General features: G+C 47.3%; 1 protein-coding gene across 2 annotated transcripts in view; it reads left to right on the forward strand.

Annotated features, from left to right (window-relative positions):
• The first annotated feature begins 9,432 nt into the window (after nucleotides 1–9,432).
• The window catches only part of AVPI1 (arginine vasopressin induced 1), a 30,962-nt gene continuing 17,737 nt past the window's right edge, over nucleotides 9,433–22,657 (forward strand). The window contains exon 1 of one of the 2 annotated variants that reach the window (XM_063962323.1): nucleotides 9,433–9,706. The gene's annotated coding sequence lies outside the window, so the exon portion shown is untranslated. Of the gene's footprint in view, nucleotides 9,707–10,675; nucleotides 10,726–22,657 lie in introns of those variants that run through there. The other variant, XM_063962324.1, reaches the window with a different exon arrangement.

The raw sequence follows: 22,657 nt of genomic DNA on the forward strand, positions 1-22,657 counted from the left end.
AAGACACGAAATGGACACCACTCAGCTATCAAATGCACACACAAATAGTCACAGTCTGTACAATGCAGAGGTTATTACTAACAATAATACTGCACTGGACTAGCTTACACAGCTATATAACAAGAGATATAACACTACGCAGTAAGAACTGGATGTATATCACAGGGTAATTGTACTAGGAAACCCTGACTAAATGCACTCTTTCTTACTAACACTGACTAAAAAAGGCAGGTAGAATACTTAAGTGTCTTATAAAGTCACAGCACTGACAAGGCGACTTTACATAGGAGGATTTGCCCAAGCATTCCCAGGAACAGTGAGCTGAGGAGTAATGGCGCCGCAGACACTGCCAGGGAGTGAAGGAGAGACAGATATGCAGCTCCAGGGCGGGAACATTTGCAGAAAATGGCGCCCTGGGGCTGGGGGGAGGGGCTTCAGGTCCAAGCTCTATCCCCCTGCTGGCAAAACCACCGGGTACTGCGGGCTCTAATAAAGCGGTTTATAGAGAAAACCTGACCTGTCCCATGCCCTGGTGATCTAGTGGGATCGCCAGTACTGCCACAGTGTCCACCACCAGCGCGCACGGCCCGCCAGGGGCAAACGCAGGATTTTTAAAGGGGGGTTTCCAAGCATTTTTTATAAGAATATTGATAGATAGATAGATAGATAGATAGATAGATAGATAGATAGATAGATAGATAGATAGATAGATAGATAGATAGCAGATATAAAAAGAGAGGTAAATGAAGACAGACAGACATACAAAGGAGGACAAAACAGTGGCAGACACAATGTAGAGATACTGTACACAAACACAATGGCAGGGAGGCTGAGAAAAATATGGAAAGACAGCTGTACATACGGTATAAAATAACAAATGCACAAAAAGGGGGAAAAGAAAGGAACAGACATACACAAACAGGAGACAGATGGAGAGTAAATGGCACAAAGGCAGGAAAGGGGGAGATACTGACACGGTAAGAGAAGAGGAGCGACATAGTTGGAGGGCAGAGTGGATGGCAAAGATAGAAGGAAAATGAGACTGGTGCAGACACAACGGGCATAGAACCTAGCTCAGAGACACTGGGGTAGACAGAGGATGGGTGGAAACGGTGGTGCAGACAGAGGAAGTCCAGAAAGACTGGCACAGTGGAAGGGAAGAGAGGATGGGCAGAAAGATTGGCACAGACAGAGGAAGGTCCGAAAGTCTGTCACAGTGGAAGGGAAGAGAAATTGGCCCAGACAGGATGGACAGAAAGGTTGGCACTGAAATATGAGCAGAGAGGCTGATAAAGAGAAAGGAGAGGAAGAGAGGCTGGCACAGAGGAGAGGAAAAAAGCATAAGGCTGGCACAGAGGAGAAAAGTGCAAAGAGAGTCTGACACAGGCAGTAACCAAAATGAGAATGATTTAAAAATAAGAATTTACTTACCGATAATTCTATTTCTCATAGTCCGTAGTGGATGCTGGGGACTCCGTAAGGACCATGGGGAATAGCGGCTCCGCAGGAGACTGGGCACATCTAAAGAAAGCTTTAGGACTATCTGGTGTGCACTGGCTCCTCCCCCTATGACCCTCCTCCAAGCCTCAGTTAGGATACTGTGCCCGGACGAGCGTACACAATAAGGAAGGATTTTGAATCCCGGGTAAGACTCAAACCAGCCACACCAATCACACCGTATAACCTGTGATCTGAACCCAGTTAACAGCATGATAACAGAGGAGCCTCTGAAAGATGGCTCACAACAATAATAACCCGATTTTTGTAACAATAACTATGTACAAGTATTGCAGACAATCCGCACTTGGGATGGGCGCCCAGCATCCACTACGGACTATGAGAAATAGAATTATCGGTAAGTAAATTCTTATTTTCTCTAACGTCCTAAGTGGATGCTGGGGACTCCGTAAGGACCATGGGGATTATACCAAAGCTCCCAAACGGGCGGGAGAGTGCGGATGACTCTGCAGCACCAAATGAGAGAACTCCAGGTCCTCCTCAGCCAGGATATCAATTTTGTATAATTTTACAAACGCATTTGCTCCTGACCAAGTAGCTGCTCGGCAAAGTTGTAAAGCCGAGACCCCTCGGGCAGCCGCCCAAGATGAGCCCACCTTCCTTGTGGAGTGGGCATTTACAGATTTTTGGCTGTGGCAGGCCTGCCACAGAATGTGCAAGCTGAATTGTACTACAAATCCAACGAGCAATAGTCTGCTTAGAAGCAGGAGCACCCAGCTTGTTGGGTGCATACAGGATAAACAGCGAGTCAGATTTCCTGACTCCAGCCCTCCTGGAAACATATATTTTCAGGGCCCTGACAACGTCTAGCAACTTGGAGTCCTCCAAGTCCCTAGTAGCCGCAGGCACCACCAATAGGTTGGTTCAGGTGAAACGCTGAAACCACCTTAGGGAGAAACTGAGGACGAGTCCTCAATTCCGCCCTGTCCGAATGGAACATCAGATAAGGGCTTTTTTAGGATAAAGCCACCAATTCTGACACGCGCCTGGCCCAGGCCAGGGCCAACAGCATGACCACTTTTCATGTGAGATATTTTAAGTCCACAGATTTAAGTGGTTCAAACCAATGTGACTTTTGGAACCCAAAACTACATTGAGATCCCAAAGTGCCACTGGAGGCACAAAAGGAGGCTGTATATGCAGTACCCCTTTTACAAACGTCTGAACTTCAGGGACTGAAGCTAGTTCTTTTTGGAAGAAAATTGACAGGGCCGAAATTTGAACCTTAATGGACCCCAATTTCAGGCCCATAGACACTCCTGTTTGCAGGAAATGTAGGAATCGACCCAGTTGAATTTCCACCGTCGGGCCTTACTGGCCTCGCACCACGCAACAGATTTTCGCCAATTGCGGTGATAATGTTTTTGCGGTTACATCCTTCCTGGCTTTGATCAGGATAGGGATGACTTCATCCGGAATGCCTTTTTTTTTTTCTTCAGGATCCAGCGTTCAACCGCCATGCCGTCAAACGCAGCCGCGGTAAGTCTTGGAACAGACAGGGTCCTTGCTGGAGCAGGTCCCTTCTTAGAGGTAGAGGCCACGGATCCTCCGTGAGCATCTCTTGAAGTTCCGGTTACCAAATCCTTCTTGGCCAATCCGGAGCCACGAATATAGTGCTTACTCCTCTCCATCTTACCAATCTCAGTACCTTGGGTATGAGAGGCAGAGGAGGGAACACATACCCTGACTGGTACACCCACGGTGTTACCAGAGCGTCTACAGCTATTGCCTGAGGGTCCCTGGACCTGGCGCAATACCTGTCGAGTTTTTCCCAACGGTTTATAATCATGTGGAAGACTTCTGGGTGAAGTCCCCACTCTCCCGGGTGGAGGTCGTGCTGAGGAAGTCTGCTTCCCAGTTGTCCACTCCCGGAATGAATACTGCTGACAGTGCTATCACATGATTTTCCGCCCAGCGAAGAATCCTTGCAGCTTCTGCCATTGCCCTCCTGCTTCTTGTGCCACCCTGTCTGTTTACGTGGGTGACTGTCGTGATGTTGTCCGACTGGATCAACACCGGCTGACCTTGAAGCAGAGGTTGCTAAGCTTAGAGCATTGTAAATGTCCCTTAGCTTCAGGATATTTATGTGAAGTGATGTCTCCAGGCTTGACCATAAGTCCTGGATATTCCTTCCCTGTGTGACTGCTCCCCAGCCTCGCAGGCTGGCATCCGTGGTCACCAGGACCCAGTCCTGAATGCCGAATCTGCGGCCCTCTAGAAGATGAGCACTCTGCAACCACCACAGGAGGGACACCCTTGTCCCTGGTGACAGGGTTATCCGCTGATGCATCTGAAGATGCGACCCGGACCATTTGTCCAGCAGGTCCCACTGGACAGTTCTTGCGTGGAATCTGCCGAATGGGATTGCTTCGTAGGAAGCCACCATTTTTACCCAGAACCCTTGTGCATTGATGCACTCTCGGTTCGGTTTTAGGAGGTTCCTGACTAGCTCGGATAACTCCCTGGCTTTCTCCTCCGGGAGAAACACCTTCTTTCTGGACTGTGTCCAGGATCATCCCTAGGAACAGAAGACAAGTCGTCGGAACCAGCTGCGATTTTGGAATATTGAGAATCCAATCGTGCTGCCGCAACACTACCTGAGATAGTGCTACACCGATCTCCAGCTGTTCCCTGGATCTTACCCTTATCAGGGAATCGTCCAAGTAAAGGATAACTAAAATTCCCTTCCTTCGAAGGAATATCATCATTTCGGTCATTACTTCAGTAAAGACCCGGGGTGCCGTGGCCCATCCCTACGGCAGCGTCTGAACTGATAGTGACAGTTCTGTACCATAACCTGAGATACCCTTGGTGAGAAGGGTAAATTTTGACATGAAGGTAAGCATCCTTGATGTCCCGAGACCTCATGTAGTCCCCTTCTTCCAGGTTTGCAATCACTGCTCTGAGTGACTCAATTTTGAATTTGAACCTCTGTATGTAAGTGTTCAAAGATTTTAGATTTTAGATTTTAAAATCGGTCTCACCGAGCCGTCTGGCTTCGGTACCACAATAGTGTGGAATAACACCCCGTTCCCTGTTGCAGGAGGGGTACCTTAATTATCACCTGCTGGGAATACAGCTTGTGAATGGCTTCCAAAACTGCCTCCCTGTCAGCGGGAGACGTCGGTAAAACAGACTTTTGGAAACGGCGAGGGGAATATGTCTCGAATTCCAATTTGTACCCCTGAAAATATTACCTGAAGGATCCAGGGGTCTACTTGCGAGTGAGCCCACTGCGCACTGAAATTCATTGAGAACGGGCCCCCACCGTGCCTGAACTTGTAAAGCCCTAGCGACATACTGAGGGCTTTGCAGAGGCAGAAAAGGGTTTCTGTTCCTGGGAACTGGCTAATCTCTGCAGCCATTTTCCTCTCCCTCTGTCACGTGCAGAAAAGAGGAACCCTTTTGTCCGCTTGCCAACCAGGACTGCGCCTGATAATACGGCGTCTTATTTTGAGAGGCGACCAGGGGTACATCCCCTTTTTTTTTTTTTTTTTGTAAGGCAATACTTCCAAATGCCGTTTGGAATCCGCATCACCTGACCATTTTACTGGTAGAATTGGACAACGCACTTATACTTGATGCCAGTCGGCAAACATTCCGCTGTGCATCATGCATTTTTTAATTGCTCTATAGGCAATAATATACTGTCCTTATCTAGGATATCAATATTTCCAGTCAGGGAATCCGACCACGCCAACCCAGCACTGCACATCCAGGCTGAGGCGATTGCTGGTCGCAGTATAACACCAGTATGTGTGTAAATACATTTTAGGATACCCTCCTGCTTTCTATCAGCAGGATCCTTAAGGGCGGCCATCTCAGGAGAGGATAGAGCCCTTGTTCTTACAAGCGTGTGAGCGCCTTATCCCCCCTAGGGGGTGTTTCCCAACGCACCCTAACCTCTGGCGGGAAAAGGTATACTGCCAATAACTTTTTAGAAATTATCAATTGTTATCGGGGGGAACCCCACGCATCATCACACACCTCATTTTATTTCTCAAATTCAGGAAAACTACAGGAAGTTTTTCCTCACCAAACATAATACCCCTTTTTTTGGTGGTATTCATATTATCAGAAAAGTGTAAACATTTTCCATTGTCTCAATCATGCAATGTGTGGCCCTATTGGAAATCACGGTCGTCTCTTCACCGTCGACACAGGAGTCAGTATCCGTGTCGGCGTCTGTATCTGAGGTAACGGGCGCTTTAGAGCCCCTGTATGAGACGTCTGGACATGCACAAGCTGAGTAGCCGGCTGTCTCATGTCAACCACTGTCTTTAATACAAAGTTGACACTGTCACGCAATTTCAACAGTACATCCACTCAGGTGTCGACCCCCTAGGGGGTGACAACACTATTACAGACACTCTACTCCGTCTCCACATCATTTTTCTCCTCATACATGTCGACACAAACGTACCGACACACAGCACACACACAGGGAATGCTCTGATAGAGGACAGGACCCCACTAGCCCTTTGGGGAGACAGAGGGAGAGTTTGCCAGCACACACCAGAGCGCTATATATATACAGGGATAACCTTATATAAGTGTTTTTCCCTTTATAGCTGCTGTATTGTTTATACTGCGCCTAATTTGTGCCCCCCTCTCTTTTTTAACCCCTTTCTGTAGTGTAGTGACTGCAGGGGAGAGCCAGGGAGCTTCCCTCCAACTGAGCTGTGAGGGAAAATGGCGCCAGTGTGCTGAGGAGATAGGCTCCGCCCCTTTCTCGGCGTCCTTATCATCCGTTTTTCTGTATGTTTTGGCAGGGGTTAAATGCATCCATATAGCCCAGGAGTTATATGTGATGCATTTATTTTAGCCATATAAGGTTTTTATCGATTTATTGCGTCTCAGGGCGCTGCCCCCCCAGCGCCCTGCACCCTCAGTGACCGGAGTGTGAAGTGTGCTGAGAGCAATGGCGCACAGCTGCGGTGCTGTGCGCTACCTTATCTGAAGACAGGATCGTCTTCTGCCGCCGATTTTCCGGACCTCTTTGCTCTTCTGGCTCTGTAAGGGGGCCGGCGGCGCGGCTCCGGGACCCATCCAGGCTGAACCTGTGATTGTCCCTCTGGAGCTAATGTCCAGTAGCCAAGAAGCCCAATCCACTCTGCACGCAGGTGAGTTCGCTTCTTCTCCCCTTAGTCCCTCGATGCAGTGAGCCTGTTGCCAGCAGGTCTCACTGAAAATAATAAACCTAAACTAAAACTTTCACAAAGAGCTCAGGAGAGCCCCTAGTGTGCACCCTTCTCGTCGGGCACAGAAATCTAACTGAGGCTTGGAGGAGGGTCATAGGGGGAGGAGCCAGTGCACACCAGATAGTCCTAAAGCTTTCTTTAGATGTGCCCAGTCTCCTGCGGAGCCGCTATTCCCCATGGTCCTTACGGAGTCCCCAGCATCCACTTAGGACGTTAGAGAAATAATAATAATAATAATGGAACAGGAAAACATGTACATGTTAGAGGAAAAGCTGATGTGAGATCAATAGCAAGCAGCAAACTGTGGCATGGTACTACCTGAGCCAACTGGACAGTCCTTCAAATTCACTCAGGGCTTACGTAAGGCAGGTCACCAGAAGCCTCGGCTGGGATCCGTGGTGCATACAGGAGGAGGGGAGTGTTCCCCGGTAAACATCCTCTCTGTCATCAGCAGACTATACTGTGTACACACAGAAGCAGCCCGGCCACACTCACTACACACTTAGCACGGCCGGGCAACTTCTTCAACCTGTCTCCCGGCGGTTGTGAGGAATGTAGACGCTACCGCGGACTCCCGAGCTGTCCACTGTAGTGCTCAGCTCGGGGGGGGGGGGGGGGGGGAGGGGGGGATTGTGACGGGGGCACTGGGCACTTCTGGTGTACAGCGGCTTCTTCTGTAATATAAGCTCAAGTTGCAGCTGCGCCCTGCACTTGCGTTACACGGATGCACCGCATCCGTACCTCGTGGTCACTGTCTGATCAATGTGGTGCAGGTGACAATGAATTGGCGCAGGGGGGGGGGGTTCTGGGTACTCAGAAACCCCCCCTGCGTGCGCTACTGCCCGCCTCCCACTGACCGCGCTGGATCGTGATAAAGACCGGGTCCCGCAAGCGGGACCCACTTACCACCTCCCGAAGCGCGGCCACGCGATCCCGGAGAGCCCCCGTCGTGTGTGCCTGACAAGAAGAAAACCGGAGCCTCCTGCTGTAGTTACCCGGCAACCAGGGCTCGGGAGTATACAGTGCCGCTGGGGAGAGCCGGAGCTGCAGCCGTGAATGTCCACTGACATGTAACACTGCTGCTGCCCTTGAAGTCTTCACTTTTTTCCTCAGAAAAAAAGCTCTTTTTAGGGCTGCCTGGAGCAGCCCCTCTGATAAGTGCCTGCTACTGCAGCACCAACTACAAAACTGAGATCCTGTGCAGGGAGGCGGGGTGATATAGGAGGCGGCGCTATGCATTCTGGGAACAGTCAAAGCTTTGAGCCTGTTGGTGCCTCGGATCAAGATCCTACTCTACACCCCATTGTCCATTCCTTGTGGAGCCCAGTGTACCCCGCAGCAGAAACGGCAATGACACGCCTGCATTTCCTGGCTGCTACACTTTCCTGCAACGCTGCCCCCGGACACCCATCGCCTGTCAATTATGATGCAAAACGCATCCTTCCAGGATGCTATCGCATCATGATAGCACGTGCACTGCAGCAGCGGTGTGTGTGCAGATGGTTTAAAATCAGCTGTTTGTGATTTCCGGCCGTCTGCGATAGGGTCTGAATAAGGCCCATAATGTTCATTGTCTACCACAGACTGGAGAACCTGATACCAGAAGTAAAAAAAAGTCAAGAAACTGAAAGCTATACACTCGACTTGAAGTTCCAGAATTTGTCTATAATCCACCCAATTTAGGGATGGACATCGGAAGCCCACCATGAAACGGTGTCTGGGCTTCCGTCATCGAATCTTTTGATGCGATGGTAACTAACCTTTGCATCAAAAGAATTTGATAGAATTTTTTTTTATTTGATTTGTGCATGCCCAAAAGAACCTGTTTGTGCATGCTCAAAACTTCTGCAGCGTGGCCGGCCGGGGAAGAGACTGGGGGCAGGACCAGAAAAAAACATCGGAAAACCATCAAATGTTTACCATTCGATGGCGGCAAACATCGGAATGCTGCCATCGAATGGTAGACACACTAACATCAAATAAAAAACATTGATGGTTTGAAACCATCGTGTTCCGATGTCCATCCCTAATCCAGCTGTAGCAGAGATTACGTTTAGTAGCCAGAAATAGCACTAATAATTCCATGTATATTAATAAATACTGTAAATTAAAAAACCTTAAATCGGGCATTTTGGGGGGCTTATTAGGATTGGTTTGGGCTTGTTTTGGGCTTATTTTTTAGTCGTCAGTTGCTTATTTTTCATTTCAGAGTTGCATACCTTCCAACATGACCCTCTCCAGGAGGGACAGAATGCTCTGCTCCTGGACTTCCCTCTTACTTTATGATTGCTATCACCTGTGCTGAAACACCTTTCTTATCCATTAACTTGTTCGACACAGGTGCAGACAATCATACATTAAGAAAAAAGTCCAGAAGCAGAGCATTGTGCCCCTACTGGAGAGGGTCATGTTGGGAGGTATGGAGTTGGCAACACTGGTCCCGTCCCCATGTTGGGGTTATCTCTTTTGGTAAATAGGGAGTAAAAGTGCTGCAGGGACCCCTGAGGTCCTACTGTGGCTCTGCCACCATAACACAGCTACAGGCGTGCTTATGTACAGTTACAGTATGTCCTATGGCCGACCCTGCCTCCCTCTACCCCTAAACAGTAGCACACCCGGCCCGGGTGGTCACGGCGTTGCCAGGCACACACAGACACACACACCGGTGGTGACTGGTCCTCAGACCGACCTCATGACGTCACCCACACTACTAAGCCGCCACGTGACCCGCCGCTACCGCTGATTGGCGGAGCTGTGCCCTTGCGTCACCTCTGCAGCAGCCGGAGACAGAGCGGGGCGGGTGTAGCTGCTGTTGCAGTGAGGACTCTGGAGCTGGGTGACTGTGTGTGAGGGTCCCCGGCCTGGCCGGGGGGAAGAGACACATTGCGGCCCGGGATAGCCAGAGCGATGAGACGGACGGCTGCCTCCTCATAGCCTGTGGTGTACCTGCTCTCATCTCCCCGCGTTCTACATGTGTCATCATACAGGTAACAGCCTATCCCCTACCTTACACACATACCAACTACCACACACATACCAACTACCACACACATACCAACTACCTCACAGGCTCACACATACCAACTACCTCACACATACCTCGCACATACTTAACTACCTCACACATACCTCACACATACCCAACTACCTCACACATACCCAACTACCTCACACATACCTCACACATACCCAACTACCTCACACATACCCAACTACCTCACACATACCCAACTACCTCACACATACCCAACTACCTCACACATACCCAACTACCTCACACATACCCAACTACCTCACACATACCTCACACATACCCAACTACCTCACACATACCCAACTACCTCACACATACCTCACACATACCCAACTACCTCACACATACCCAACTACCTCACACATACCCAACTACCTCACACATACCTCACACATACCCAACTACCTCACACATACCCAACTACCTCACACATACCCAACTACCTCACACATACCCAACTACCTCACACATACCTCACACATACCCAACTACCTCACACATACCCAACTACCTTACATTCACACATACCTCACACATACCCAACTACCTCACACATACCCAACTACCTCACACATACCCAACTACCTCACACATACCCAACTACCTTACATTCACACATACCTCACACATACATACACACATACCCAACTACCTTACATTCACACATACATACACACATACCAACTACCTCACACATACCTCACACATACATACCTCACACATACCCAACTACCTTACATTCACACATTCACACATACTTCATACATACACACATACCAACTACCTCACACATACCCAACTACCTTACATTCCCACATACCTCACACATACACACATACCTCACACATACCCAACTACCTTACATTCACACATACATACACACATACCTCATACATACACACATAGCAACTGCCTCACACATACCTCACACCTGCTCTCATCTCCCCGTGTTCTACATGTGTCATCATACAGGTAACAGCCTATCCCCTACCTCACACATACCAACTACCACACACATACCAACTTAGTGTTCACTCTAGGAGTGAAAAGGGGCAGGGCGCCGGACTCAGGGGGGGGCACATGTGCGCGCGCGTCCGAAATGGGGGCGCGGCCACGCAAATTAGTGGGCGTGGCCACGCCTCCGTCATTTTAGGGGGCGGTGCGGCCCACAGACGCTACTATAGAGAGCGTCTGTGGCCGCCGACGTCACTGTTGGGGGCGTGCCCAGCACCTCCGTCGGTGCTGGGCTTCCCCCAGCCCTCTCCCAATGCGTGAATGGATGCCGCGCGCATGCGCGCGGCATCTATACACGCCGGGAGGGCAGGGAGCGGGCGGCTGTTCTAGCAGGGCGCCCAAAAGGGGCAGGGCGGGTTTTGCCTGTTAAAAAACGGGCAGGGCGCGGCGACCTGCTAAAACAGCCTAGAGTGAACACTACCAACTACCTCACACATACCAACTACCTCACACATACCAACTACCTCACACATACCAACTACCTCACACATACCAACTACCTCTCACATACCAACTACCTCACACATACCAACTACCTCACACATACCCAACTAACTTACATACATACATACATACATACATACACATACCTCACACATACCCAACTACCTTACATTCACACATACATACATACCTCATACATACCTCATACATACCTCATACATACCTCATACATACCTCATACATACCTCATACATACCTCATACATACCTCATACATACCTCATACATACCTCATACATACCTCATACATACACACATACCTCACACATACCCAACTACCTTACATTCACACATACATACACACATACCAACTACCTCACACATACCTCACACATACATACCTCACACATACCCAACTACCTTACATTCACACATACTTCATACATACACACATACCCAACTACCTTACATACACACATACCTCATACATACACACATACCAACTACCTCACACATACCCAACTACCTTACATACACACATACCTCATACATACACACATACCAACTACCTCACATACACACATACCTCATACATACACACATACCAACTACCTCACACATACCAACTACCTCACACATACCCAACTACCTTACATACACACATACCCAACTACCTCACACATACCCAACTACCTCACACATACCCAACTACCTTACATTCACACATACCTCACACATACACACATACCTCACACATACACACATACCTCACACATACCTCACACATACACACATACCTCACACATACCCAACTACCTTACATTCACACATACATACACACATACCTCATACATACACACATAGCAACTGCCTCACACATACCTTACACATACATACCCAACTACCTTACATTCACACATACACACATACCCAACTACCTTACATACACACATACCAACTACCTCACACATACACACAACTCACACACGTACACACATAACTCACACATGTACACGCATAACACACACACCAACTACCTTACACACATACCTCACTCATACAGTGTGCTATCACACACACATACCTCATACATACAGCGTGCTATCACACATACCTCATACATACAGCATGCTATCAGACACGCATACCTCTCATACATACCTCACACACACACAGCGTGCTATCACACATACCTTATACATAGTGTGCTATCTCTCTCTCTCACACACACATACCTCTCATCCATACCTCACACACACAGCGTGCTATCACACATACATCATACCGGTAACCGCTTATCCCCTACCTCACACATACATACAGTGTGCTATAACACACATACCTTACACATACAGTGTGCTATCACACATACATCATACATACAGCATGCTATCACACATACCTCATACATACAGCGTGCTATCACACATACCTCATACATAGTGTGCAGTCTCACACATACCTCATACATACAGTGTGCTAACACACACACACACACACACACACACACACACACACACACACACACAGTGTGCTATCACACACACACACCTCATACATACCTCACACGCACATAGTGTGCTATCACACATGCATCATACCGGTAACAGGCTATCACCTGCCTCACACATACACACAGCGTGCTATAACACACACACACACACACATACCTCATACATACAGCGTGCTATCACACACACAGCTTGCTTTCGCACATTCCTCATACATACAGCGTGCTATCACACATGCATCATACATACAGAGTGCTATCTCACACACATACGTCTCATACATACCTCACATAACTCACACATACATGCAGCGTGATATAACATACAACATACACACAGCGTGCTATCACACACATACGTCTCATACATACAGCGTGCTGTCACACACATACATACATCATACATACATCATACATACATCATACATACATCATACATACATCATGCTATCACACATACATACATACATACATACAGCGTGCTATCATACAGGTAACAACCTATCACACATTTCACAGATACACACATACCTCACACACACATACATGATACATACAGCGTGCTATCACACACATACATCATACATACAGCGTGCTATCACACATACATGATACATACAGCGTGCCATCACACACATACATGATACATACAGCGTGTTATCACACACATCATACACACAGCGTGCTATTACACATACAACAAACACACAGTGTGCTGTCACATACAACATACACACAGCGTACTATCACACACACACATACATACAGCGTGCTATCGTACATACAGTGTGCTATCACACACATACAACATATATACAGCATGCTGTCACACAAACATCATACATACAAAGTGCTATCACACACATACACCAAACATACCTACATTACACATACAGCGTGCTATCTCGCATACCTCATACATACAGCGTGCTATCACACACATACATAGATCTTGCATACTGTTATACTGATATGCAACATGCTGTTACACATACATCATACAAGTAACGGGCTATCACATCACATACATACAGTGTGCTGTTACACCTGTGTGCTATCACACGCATACATACAACTTACATACAGCATGCTGTAACTCGTATGCAACATGCTGTTACACATGCGTGCTATCGCACACATACATACAACTTGCATACAGCATGCTGTGATACTGAAATGCAACATGCTTTTACACATGCATGCTATCACACACAATGTATATACATACAGCGTGCTATCACACACAGACACGCATACCTCATACATACAGTGTGCTATCACACACATACCACACACACACAGCTTGCAATCACACATACATCATACAGGCAATAGCCTATCCCCTACCTCACACATACACAACTACCTCACACATACATACAGCGTGCTATCTCACACACACACACCATACATACAGCGTGCTATCTCACATACATACATACATCCATACATACAGTGTGCTATCATACATATAGCGTGCTAACACACACACACACACACACACACACACACACACACAGCGTGCTATCACACATACATCATACAGGTAACAACCTATCACACACCTCACACATATATCATATATACAGCGTACTATAACATACATCATACACACAGCGTACTATCACACAACATACAGCATGCTATCACACTCATGCATACAGCGTGCTATCACACACATACAACATACATACAGTGTGCTATCACATACATCATACATACAGCGTGCTATCACTCATACATACAAAGTGCTATCACACACATACATCATACATACAGCGTGCTGTTACACATGCTATCACACACATACATCATACATCGTGCTGTTCACATGTGTGCTATCACACCCATACATAGATCTTACTTGCAGCATGCTGATATGCAACATGCTGTTACACGTACATCATACAGGTAACAGGTTATCACACATCACATACATACAGTGTGCTGTTACACCTCTGTGCTATCACACACATACAACTTACATACAGCATGCTGCGATACTAAAATGCAACATGCTTTTACACATGCATGCTATCACACACGACAAACTTCATATATACATCACATACTTGCCTACCTGACCCTCTCCATGAGGGCGAAAATGCTCTGTTCCTGGATTTTCCTGGTAATGTATGATTGCCATCACCTGTGGTGAGCTATTTAATTGATAAGAAAGGTGTTTCACCACAGGTGATGGCAATCATACATTACCAGGAGAGTCCAGGAACAGAGCATTTTCTCCCTCATGGAGAGGGTCAGGTAGGCAAGTATGATACATCATGCTATCACACACATACATGCTATCGCACTTGTATACACAACATACTTTCTCTAACGTCCTAGTGGATGCTGGGGACTCCGTCAGGACCATGGGGAATAGCGGGCTCCGCAGGAGACAGGGCACATCTAAAAAGCTTTTTAGGTCACATGGTGTGTACTGGCTCCTCCCCCTATGACCCTCCTCCAAGCCTCAGTTAGGTTTTTGTGCCCGTCCGAGAAGGGTGCAAACTGGATGGCTCTCTTAAGGAGCTGTTTAGTAAAGTTTTTTTTTAGGTTTCTAATCAGTGATTCCTGCTGGCGACAGGATCACTGCAACGAGGGACTTAGGGGAGAGACTTGCAACTCACCTGCGTGCAGGAGGATTGAAGTTTTAGGCTACTGGACACTGAGCTCCAGAGGGAGTCGGAACACAGGTCAGCCTGGGGTTCGTCCCGGAGCCGCGCCGCCGATCCCCCTTACAGACGCTGAAGAAAGACGGCGGAACGGAGGTCCGGAAACAGGCGGCAGAAGACTTCACAGTCTTCAGAGAGGTAGCGCACAGCACTGCAGCTGTGCGCCATTGTTGCTACACGGCTCACTGACACGGTCACGGAGGGTGCAGGGCGCTGCTGGGGGCGCCCTGGGCAGCAATATAAATACCTATTTGGCAAATAAATACATCACATATAGCCATTAAGGCTATATGTATGTATTTAACCCAGGCCAGTTTTCCTAATAACCGGGAGAAAAGCCCGCCGTGAAAGGGGCGGAGCTTATTCTCCTCAGCACTCAGCGCCATTTTCCTGACCAGCTCCGCTGGTGAGGAAGGCTCCCACTCTCCCCTGCACTACAGAAACAGGGTTAAAGAGAAGGGGGGCATAAATTGGCGATATAATTATATATTAAGAGCCCATATATAGAAACAACACCTTCTAGGGTTGTTATATACATTATGGCGCTTTTGGTGTGTGCTGGCAAACTCTCCCTCTGTCTCCCCAAAGGGCTAGTGGGTCCTGTCCTCTATCAGAGCATTCCCTGTATGTGTGTGCTGTAGGTCGGTACGTGTGTGTCGACATGTATGAGGAAAATGTTGGTGAGGAGACGGAGAAAATTGCCTGTAATGGTGATGTCACTCTCTAGGGAGTCGACACCAGAATGGATGGCTTACTTATGGAATTACGTGATAATGTCAACACGCTGCAAGCCGGTTGACGACATGAGACAGCCGGCGGACAAATTAGTATCGGTCCAGGCGTCTCAGACACCGTCAGGGGCTTGTAAAAACGCCCATTTACCTCAGTCGGTCGACAGACACCGACACGGACACTGACCCCAGTGTCGACGGTGAAGAAACAAACGTATTTTTCCTTTAGGGCCACAAGTTACATGTTAAGGGCAATGAAGGAGGTGTTACGTATTTCTGATACCACAAGTACCACAAATAAGGGTATTTTGTAGGGTGGGAATAAACTACCTGTAGTTTTGCCTGAATCAGATAAATTAAATGAAGTGTGTGATGATACGTGGGGTTCCTCCGACAGAAAGTTATGGGCGGTATACCCTTTTTCCCGCCAGTAGTAAGGGCGAGTTGGAAAACACACCTTAGGGTGGACAAGGCGCTCACACGCATATAAAGTTACCGTTTCCAGATACGGCCGCCCTCAAGGAGCCAGCTGATAGGAAGCTGAAAAATATCATAACAGTATATACACACATACTGGTGTTATACTACGACCAGCAATCGCCTCAGCCTGGATGTGCAGCGCTGAGGGGGCTTGGTCGGATTTCCTGACTGAAAATTTTGATACCCTTGACAGGGACAGGATTTTATTGTCTATAGAGCATTTTAGGGATGCATTTCTATATATGTGTGATGCGCAGAGGCATATTTGCATTCTGGCATCAAAGAGTAAATGTGATGTACATATCTGCCAGACGAAGACACGACAGTGGTCAGGTGAGGCAGATTCCAGACGGCATATGGAAGTATTGCCGTATAAAGGGGCGGTCCATTGGACCTGGTGGCCATGGCAACAGCTGAAAAATCCACCTTTTGTTATCCCGAGTCACATATTGGCAGAAAAGGACAGTCTTTTCAGTCTCAGTCCTTTCGTCCCCATACGGGCAGGCGGGCGAAGGCCAGTCATATCTGCCCAGGGGGAGAGGAAAGGGAAGAAGACTGCAGCAAGCAGATCATTCCCAGGAACAGAAGCTCCTCACGGCTTCTGCCAAGTCCGCAGCATAACGCTGGGGCCGTACAAGCGGACTCAGGTGCGGTAGGGGGTCATCTCAAGAGTTTCAGCAACACTCGCAAGGGAACTCCGGGATCCTACATGTAATATCCCAGGTGTACATTGGAAATTCGAGACGTCTCCCCCTCACACAATTCACAGGCTGTATTCCCAGCAGGTGATAATCAAAGTACCCTTCTTACAACAAGGAAGGGGGTAGTATTCCACACTATATTGTGGTACTGAAGCCAACCGGCTCGGTGAGATCTGAAATATTTGAACACTTACAAGCGTTCAAATCAAGATGGAGTCACTCGGAGCAGTGATAGCGAACCAGGAAGAAGGGGACGATATGATGTCACTGGATATCAGGGACGTTTACCTACAGGTCCAAATTTGCCCTTCTCACCAAGGGTACTTCAGGTTCCTGGTACAGAACTGTCACTATCAGTTCAGACGCTGCCGTTTGGATGGTCCACGGCGCCCCGGGTCTTTACCAAGGTAATGGCCGGAATGATGATTTTTCTTAAAAGAAACATGGACGCTTTCCTGATAAGGGCAAGGTCCAGAGAACAGTTGGAGGTCGGAGTAGCACTATCTTAAGTAGTTCTACGACAGCACGAGTGGATTCTAAATATTCCAAAATCGCAGCTTTTTCCGACGACACGTCTACTGTTCCTAGGGAAGATTCTGGACACAGTCCAGAAAAACGTGTTTCTCCCAGTGGAGAAAACCAGGGAGTTATCCGAGCTAATCGGGATCCTCCTAAAACCAGGAAAAGTGTCAGTGCATCATTGCACAAGAGTCCTGGTAAAAATGGTGGCTTATTACGAAGCAATTCCATTCGGCAGATTTCCCGCAAGAACTCTTCAGTGGGATCTGCTGGACAAATGGTCCGGATCGCATCCTCAGATGCATCAGCGGATAACCCTATATCCAAGGAAAAGGGTGTCTCTCCTGTGGTGATTACAGAGTGCTCATCTTCTAGAGGGCCGCAGATTCGGCATTCAGGATTGGATGCCGGTGACCACGGAGGCCAGCCTGAGAGGCTGGGGAACAGTCACACAGGGAAAAAATTTCCAGGGAAGTGTGATTAAGTCTGGAGAATTCTCTCCGCATAAATAAGCTTAGAGCAAATTTATAATGCTCTAAACTTAGCTAGACCTCTGCTTCAAGGTCAGCCGGTATTGATCCAGTGGGATAACATCACGGCAGTCGCCCACGTAAACAGAAGGGCGGCACAAGAAGCAGGAGGGCAGTGAAAACTGCAAGGATTTTTCGCTAGGCGGAAAATCATGTGATAGCACTGTCAGCAGTGTTCTTTCCGGGAGTGGACGACTGGGAAGCAGACTTCCTCAGCAGGCATGACCTCCACCCGGGAGAGTGGAAACTTCATAGGGAAGTTTTTCAACATGATTGTGGACCGTTGGCAAAGACCAAAGGTGGACATGATGGCGTCCCGCCCGAACAAAAACGGGACAGGTATTCCGCCAGGTCATGAGACCTTCAGGCGATAGCTGTGGATGTTCTGGTAACACCGTGGGTGTACCAGTCTGTGTATGTGTTCCCTCCTCTGTTTCTCATAACCAGGGTATTGAGAATTATAAGACATAGAGGAGTATGAACTATACTAGTGGCTCCGGATTGGCCAAGATGGACTTGGTACCCGGAACTTCAAGAAATGCTCACAGAGGACTAAGGGCCTGGGGAGCTAAGAAGGGACTTGATTCAGCAAGTACCATGTCTATTCCAAGACTTACCGCGGCTGCGTTTGACGGCATGGCGGTTGAATGCCGGATCCTGAGGGGAAAAGGCATTCCATAAGAGGTCATACCTACCCTGGTCAAAGCCAGGAAGGAGGTGACCGCACAACGTCATCACCACATGTGGTGAAAATATGTTGCGTGGGTGAGGCCAGGAAGGCTCCACGACGGAAATTCAACTAGGTCGATTTCTACACTTCCTGAAAACAGGAGTGTTTTGGACCTCAAATTGGGGTTCATTAACATTTAAATTTCGGCCCTGTAGATTTTCTTCCAGAAAGAATTGACTTCAGTTCCTGAAGTCCAGATTGTAAAGGATGTATTGCATATACAGCTTTTTTGTGCCCCTAGGGGCACCGTGAGATCTCAACATAGTGTTGGGATTTCTTAAAATCATATTGGTTTGAACCGCTCAAATCTGTGGATTTGAAATATCTCACATGGAAAGTGACCATGCTGTTGACAAATATCTCACATGGGAAGTGACCATGTTGTTAGCCCTGGCCTCGGCCAGGCGATTGTCAGAATGGGCGGCTTTGTCTTACAAAAGCCCATATTAAAATTTTCCATTTGAACAGGACAGAACTGGGACTCGTCTCCAGTTTCTTCATGAAGGGGTGTCAGCGTTTTCACCTGAAACAACCTCTTGTGGTGCCTGCGGCTACTAGGGACTTGGAGGACTCCAAGTTACTAGACGTGGTCAGGGCCCTAAAAATATATATATAATATATATATATATATATATATATATATATATATATATATATATATATATATATATATATATATATATGTGTATGTATATATATGTTAGGACGGCTGGAGTCAGAAAGTCTGACTTGCTGTTTATACTGTATACACCCAACAAGCTGGGTGCTCATGCTTCTAAGCAGTCTATTGCACGCTGGATTTGTAGTACAATTCAGCTTGCACATTCTGTGGCAGGCCTGCCACAGACGAAATATGTAGATGCCCATTCCACAAGGAAGGTGGGCTCATCCTGGGCGGCTGCCCGAGGAGTCTCGGCATTACAACTTTGCCGAGCAGCTACGTGGTCAGGGGAGAACACGTTTGTAAAATTTTACAAATTTTGATACTCTGGCTAAGGAGGACCTGGAGTTCTCTCATTCGGTGCTGCAGAGTCATCCGCACTCTCCCGCCCGTTTGGGAGCTTTGGTATAATCCCCATGGTCCTGACGGAGTCCCCAGCATCCACTAGGACGTTAGAGAAAATAAGAATTTACTTACCGATAATTCTATTTCTCGTAGTCCGTAGTGGATGCTGGGCGCCCATCCCAAGTGCGGATTGTCTGCAATGCTTGTACATAGTTATTGTTACAAAAATCGGGTTATTACTATTGTTGTGAGCCATCTTTTCGGAGGCTACTTCGTTTTGTTATCATACTGTTAACTGGGTTCAGATCACAAGTTGTACGGTGTGATTGGTGTGGCTGGTATGAGTCTTACCCGGGATTCAAGATCCTTCCTTATTGTGTACGCTCGTCCGGGCACAGTACCTAACTGAGGCTTGGAGGAGGGTCATAGGGGGAGGAGCCAGTACACACCATGTGACCTAAAAAGCTTTTTAGATGTGCCCTGTCTCCTGCGGAGCCCGCTATTCCCCATGGTCCTGACGGAGTCCCCAGCATCCACTACGGACTACGAGAAATAGAATTATCGGTAAGTAAATTCTTATTATTGTGCACAAACATACATACAACATGCTATCACACTGTTCATTCAGCATGCTATCACACGTCTAGTCTATTCATCATCCTACATAAAGCAATCATACACATACATACAACATGCTTTCACACACAAGTCCATTCATAATCATGCAATATGTTCTGGCTTACCATACTATCCCTTTAAACCAGTACACTCCTGGATTACACAGATTCTGTGGCTGATTATATCCAGGGGAAATTCAGGCTTTTAGCCAGCCACCTGTGTAATTCATGTGTCCTGGTATAAAGGGATAGTATGGTAAGCCTGGATGGCGGTCAGTGGGTCGACATGAGTTTTTCACAAGTTTATTCATTTTTCTGACCTTTTTCATACTTAACGATCCACGTGGACTACACCTTGCATGTCGAGCTATGTGGGGGGACACAGTGCACTAATTGGGGTTGCCCGTCACTTTACGTAGAAAATAACACCAAAAATAGTCAAAAAACTAGTGTTGACCTTTTTCCGTGTTGACCTAATGAACCACACCCGTAAGCCTATATATTAGCTGGCTGACTGCTATGAAAATATGCTCATACACACATACTACACTCATCATACCTACAGATATCATGCTATCACACACATACATCATACATGCTACACGTTTCACACACTAGTCTAGGCCTGGCCAACCTGTGACTCTCTCCAGCTGTTGTGAAACTGCACATCTCAGCATGCCCTGCCAGAGTTTTTCATTCATAGTCATGCTTACATGGGGTGGTATTCAGTATACCGGTTGTTGGGATCCCGGCGCACAGTATAACGTTGTCTGAATCCTGACAACTGGCATGCCGACACCTTTTCTCCCTCTTGGGGGTCCACGACCCCCCTGGAGGGAGAATAGATAGCGTGGCGCACGCAGCGAACTTGCAGGGGGCTCATTTGCGCTCGCCCTGCTGTCGGCAAGCCGACGGTCAGGATCCCGGCGCTGGTATGCTGGCCGCCGGGGAACCGGCCACCGGCAACTCAAACCACACCCCTTACATGGGATCACAAACACATGTTCCACTTGTCACGATGCATACAATATGTTCTCACACAGTTCATTCATCGTCAAACGCACATCATGCATTTGATCTTACATGATATCAACTTATTATCCACACATACATACAGCATGCTATTAACATACCACCCATTCAACATGATATTGCAAAACACTCATATTTATCATACACATGCTATCACACGCATGGTCCATTGATCAGCACGCAAAACATGTCCCCACTGCCACTCACCATCATGCATTCAGCATAACATGCTATCACATAAAACCGATTAATCATACAACATGCTGTCACACAAAACCGATCATAATACATACAACATGCTGTCACGTCCAAACCAAGCATCATGCATACAACATGCTTAGTATTTTCAGGTTTATTCCATCATCAAGCATATAGCATGCTATCATACACACAATACAGTTGTCATTCTTATACATACAATGTGCTCTCACATAGAATTTATGATCATTTATATAACCAGTTCTCATGCACCGTCCATTCATCAGTAGCATGCTATCAAACATGGCACATTCATCATTATGCATCCAACATTCTATAACACAGGCCTAATTCATGCATCACCTACATACAACACGCTATCACACACATAGGCACGTCATAATACGCGCTAGGAAGCAGTGTGTATTCAGTGTTGTGTATGTAACTGCACATTTAAAACACGTAACCTGTTCTAAATATCACTGATGTTTACATAGTAACTGTACTATTAACCCTCTGGGACTCCGAGGTGCAGGCGCAGTGCGCCTGACAGCCACCTGTTAGAAAATCATCATTAGCACCTAATTAACTCAATTCTAACGCTCATAAAGTAATCCGTGACCTTCATTAGGACGTACAAAGAGAGAAATCGTAGGTTTTACGGCCATTTCAGCAGAAAATCTGAAGCAAAAAACAGAAAAAACAGGTATAAATTTGG

Source organism: Pseudophryne corroboree, chromosome 3 (assembly GCF_028390025.1).
Source record: "Pseudophryne corroboree isolate aPseCor3 chromosome 3, aPseCor3.hap2, whole genome shotgun sequence".
Taxonomy (NCBI): Eukaryota; Metazoa; Chordata; class Amphibia; order Anura; family Myobatrachidae; genus Pseudophryne; species Pseudophryne corroboree.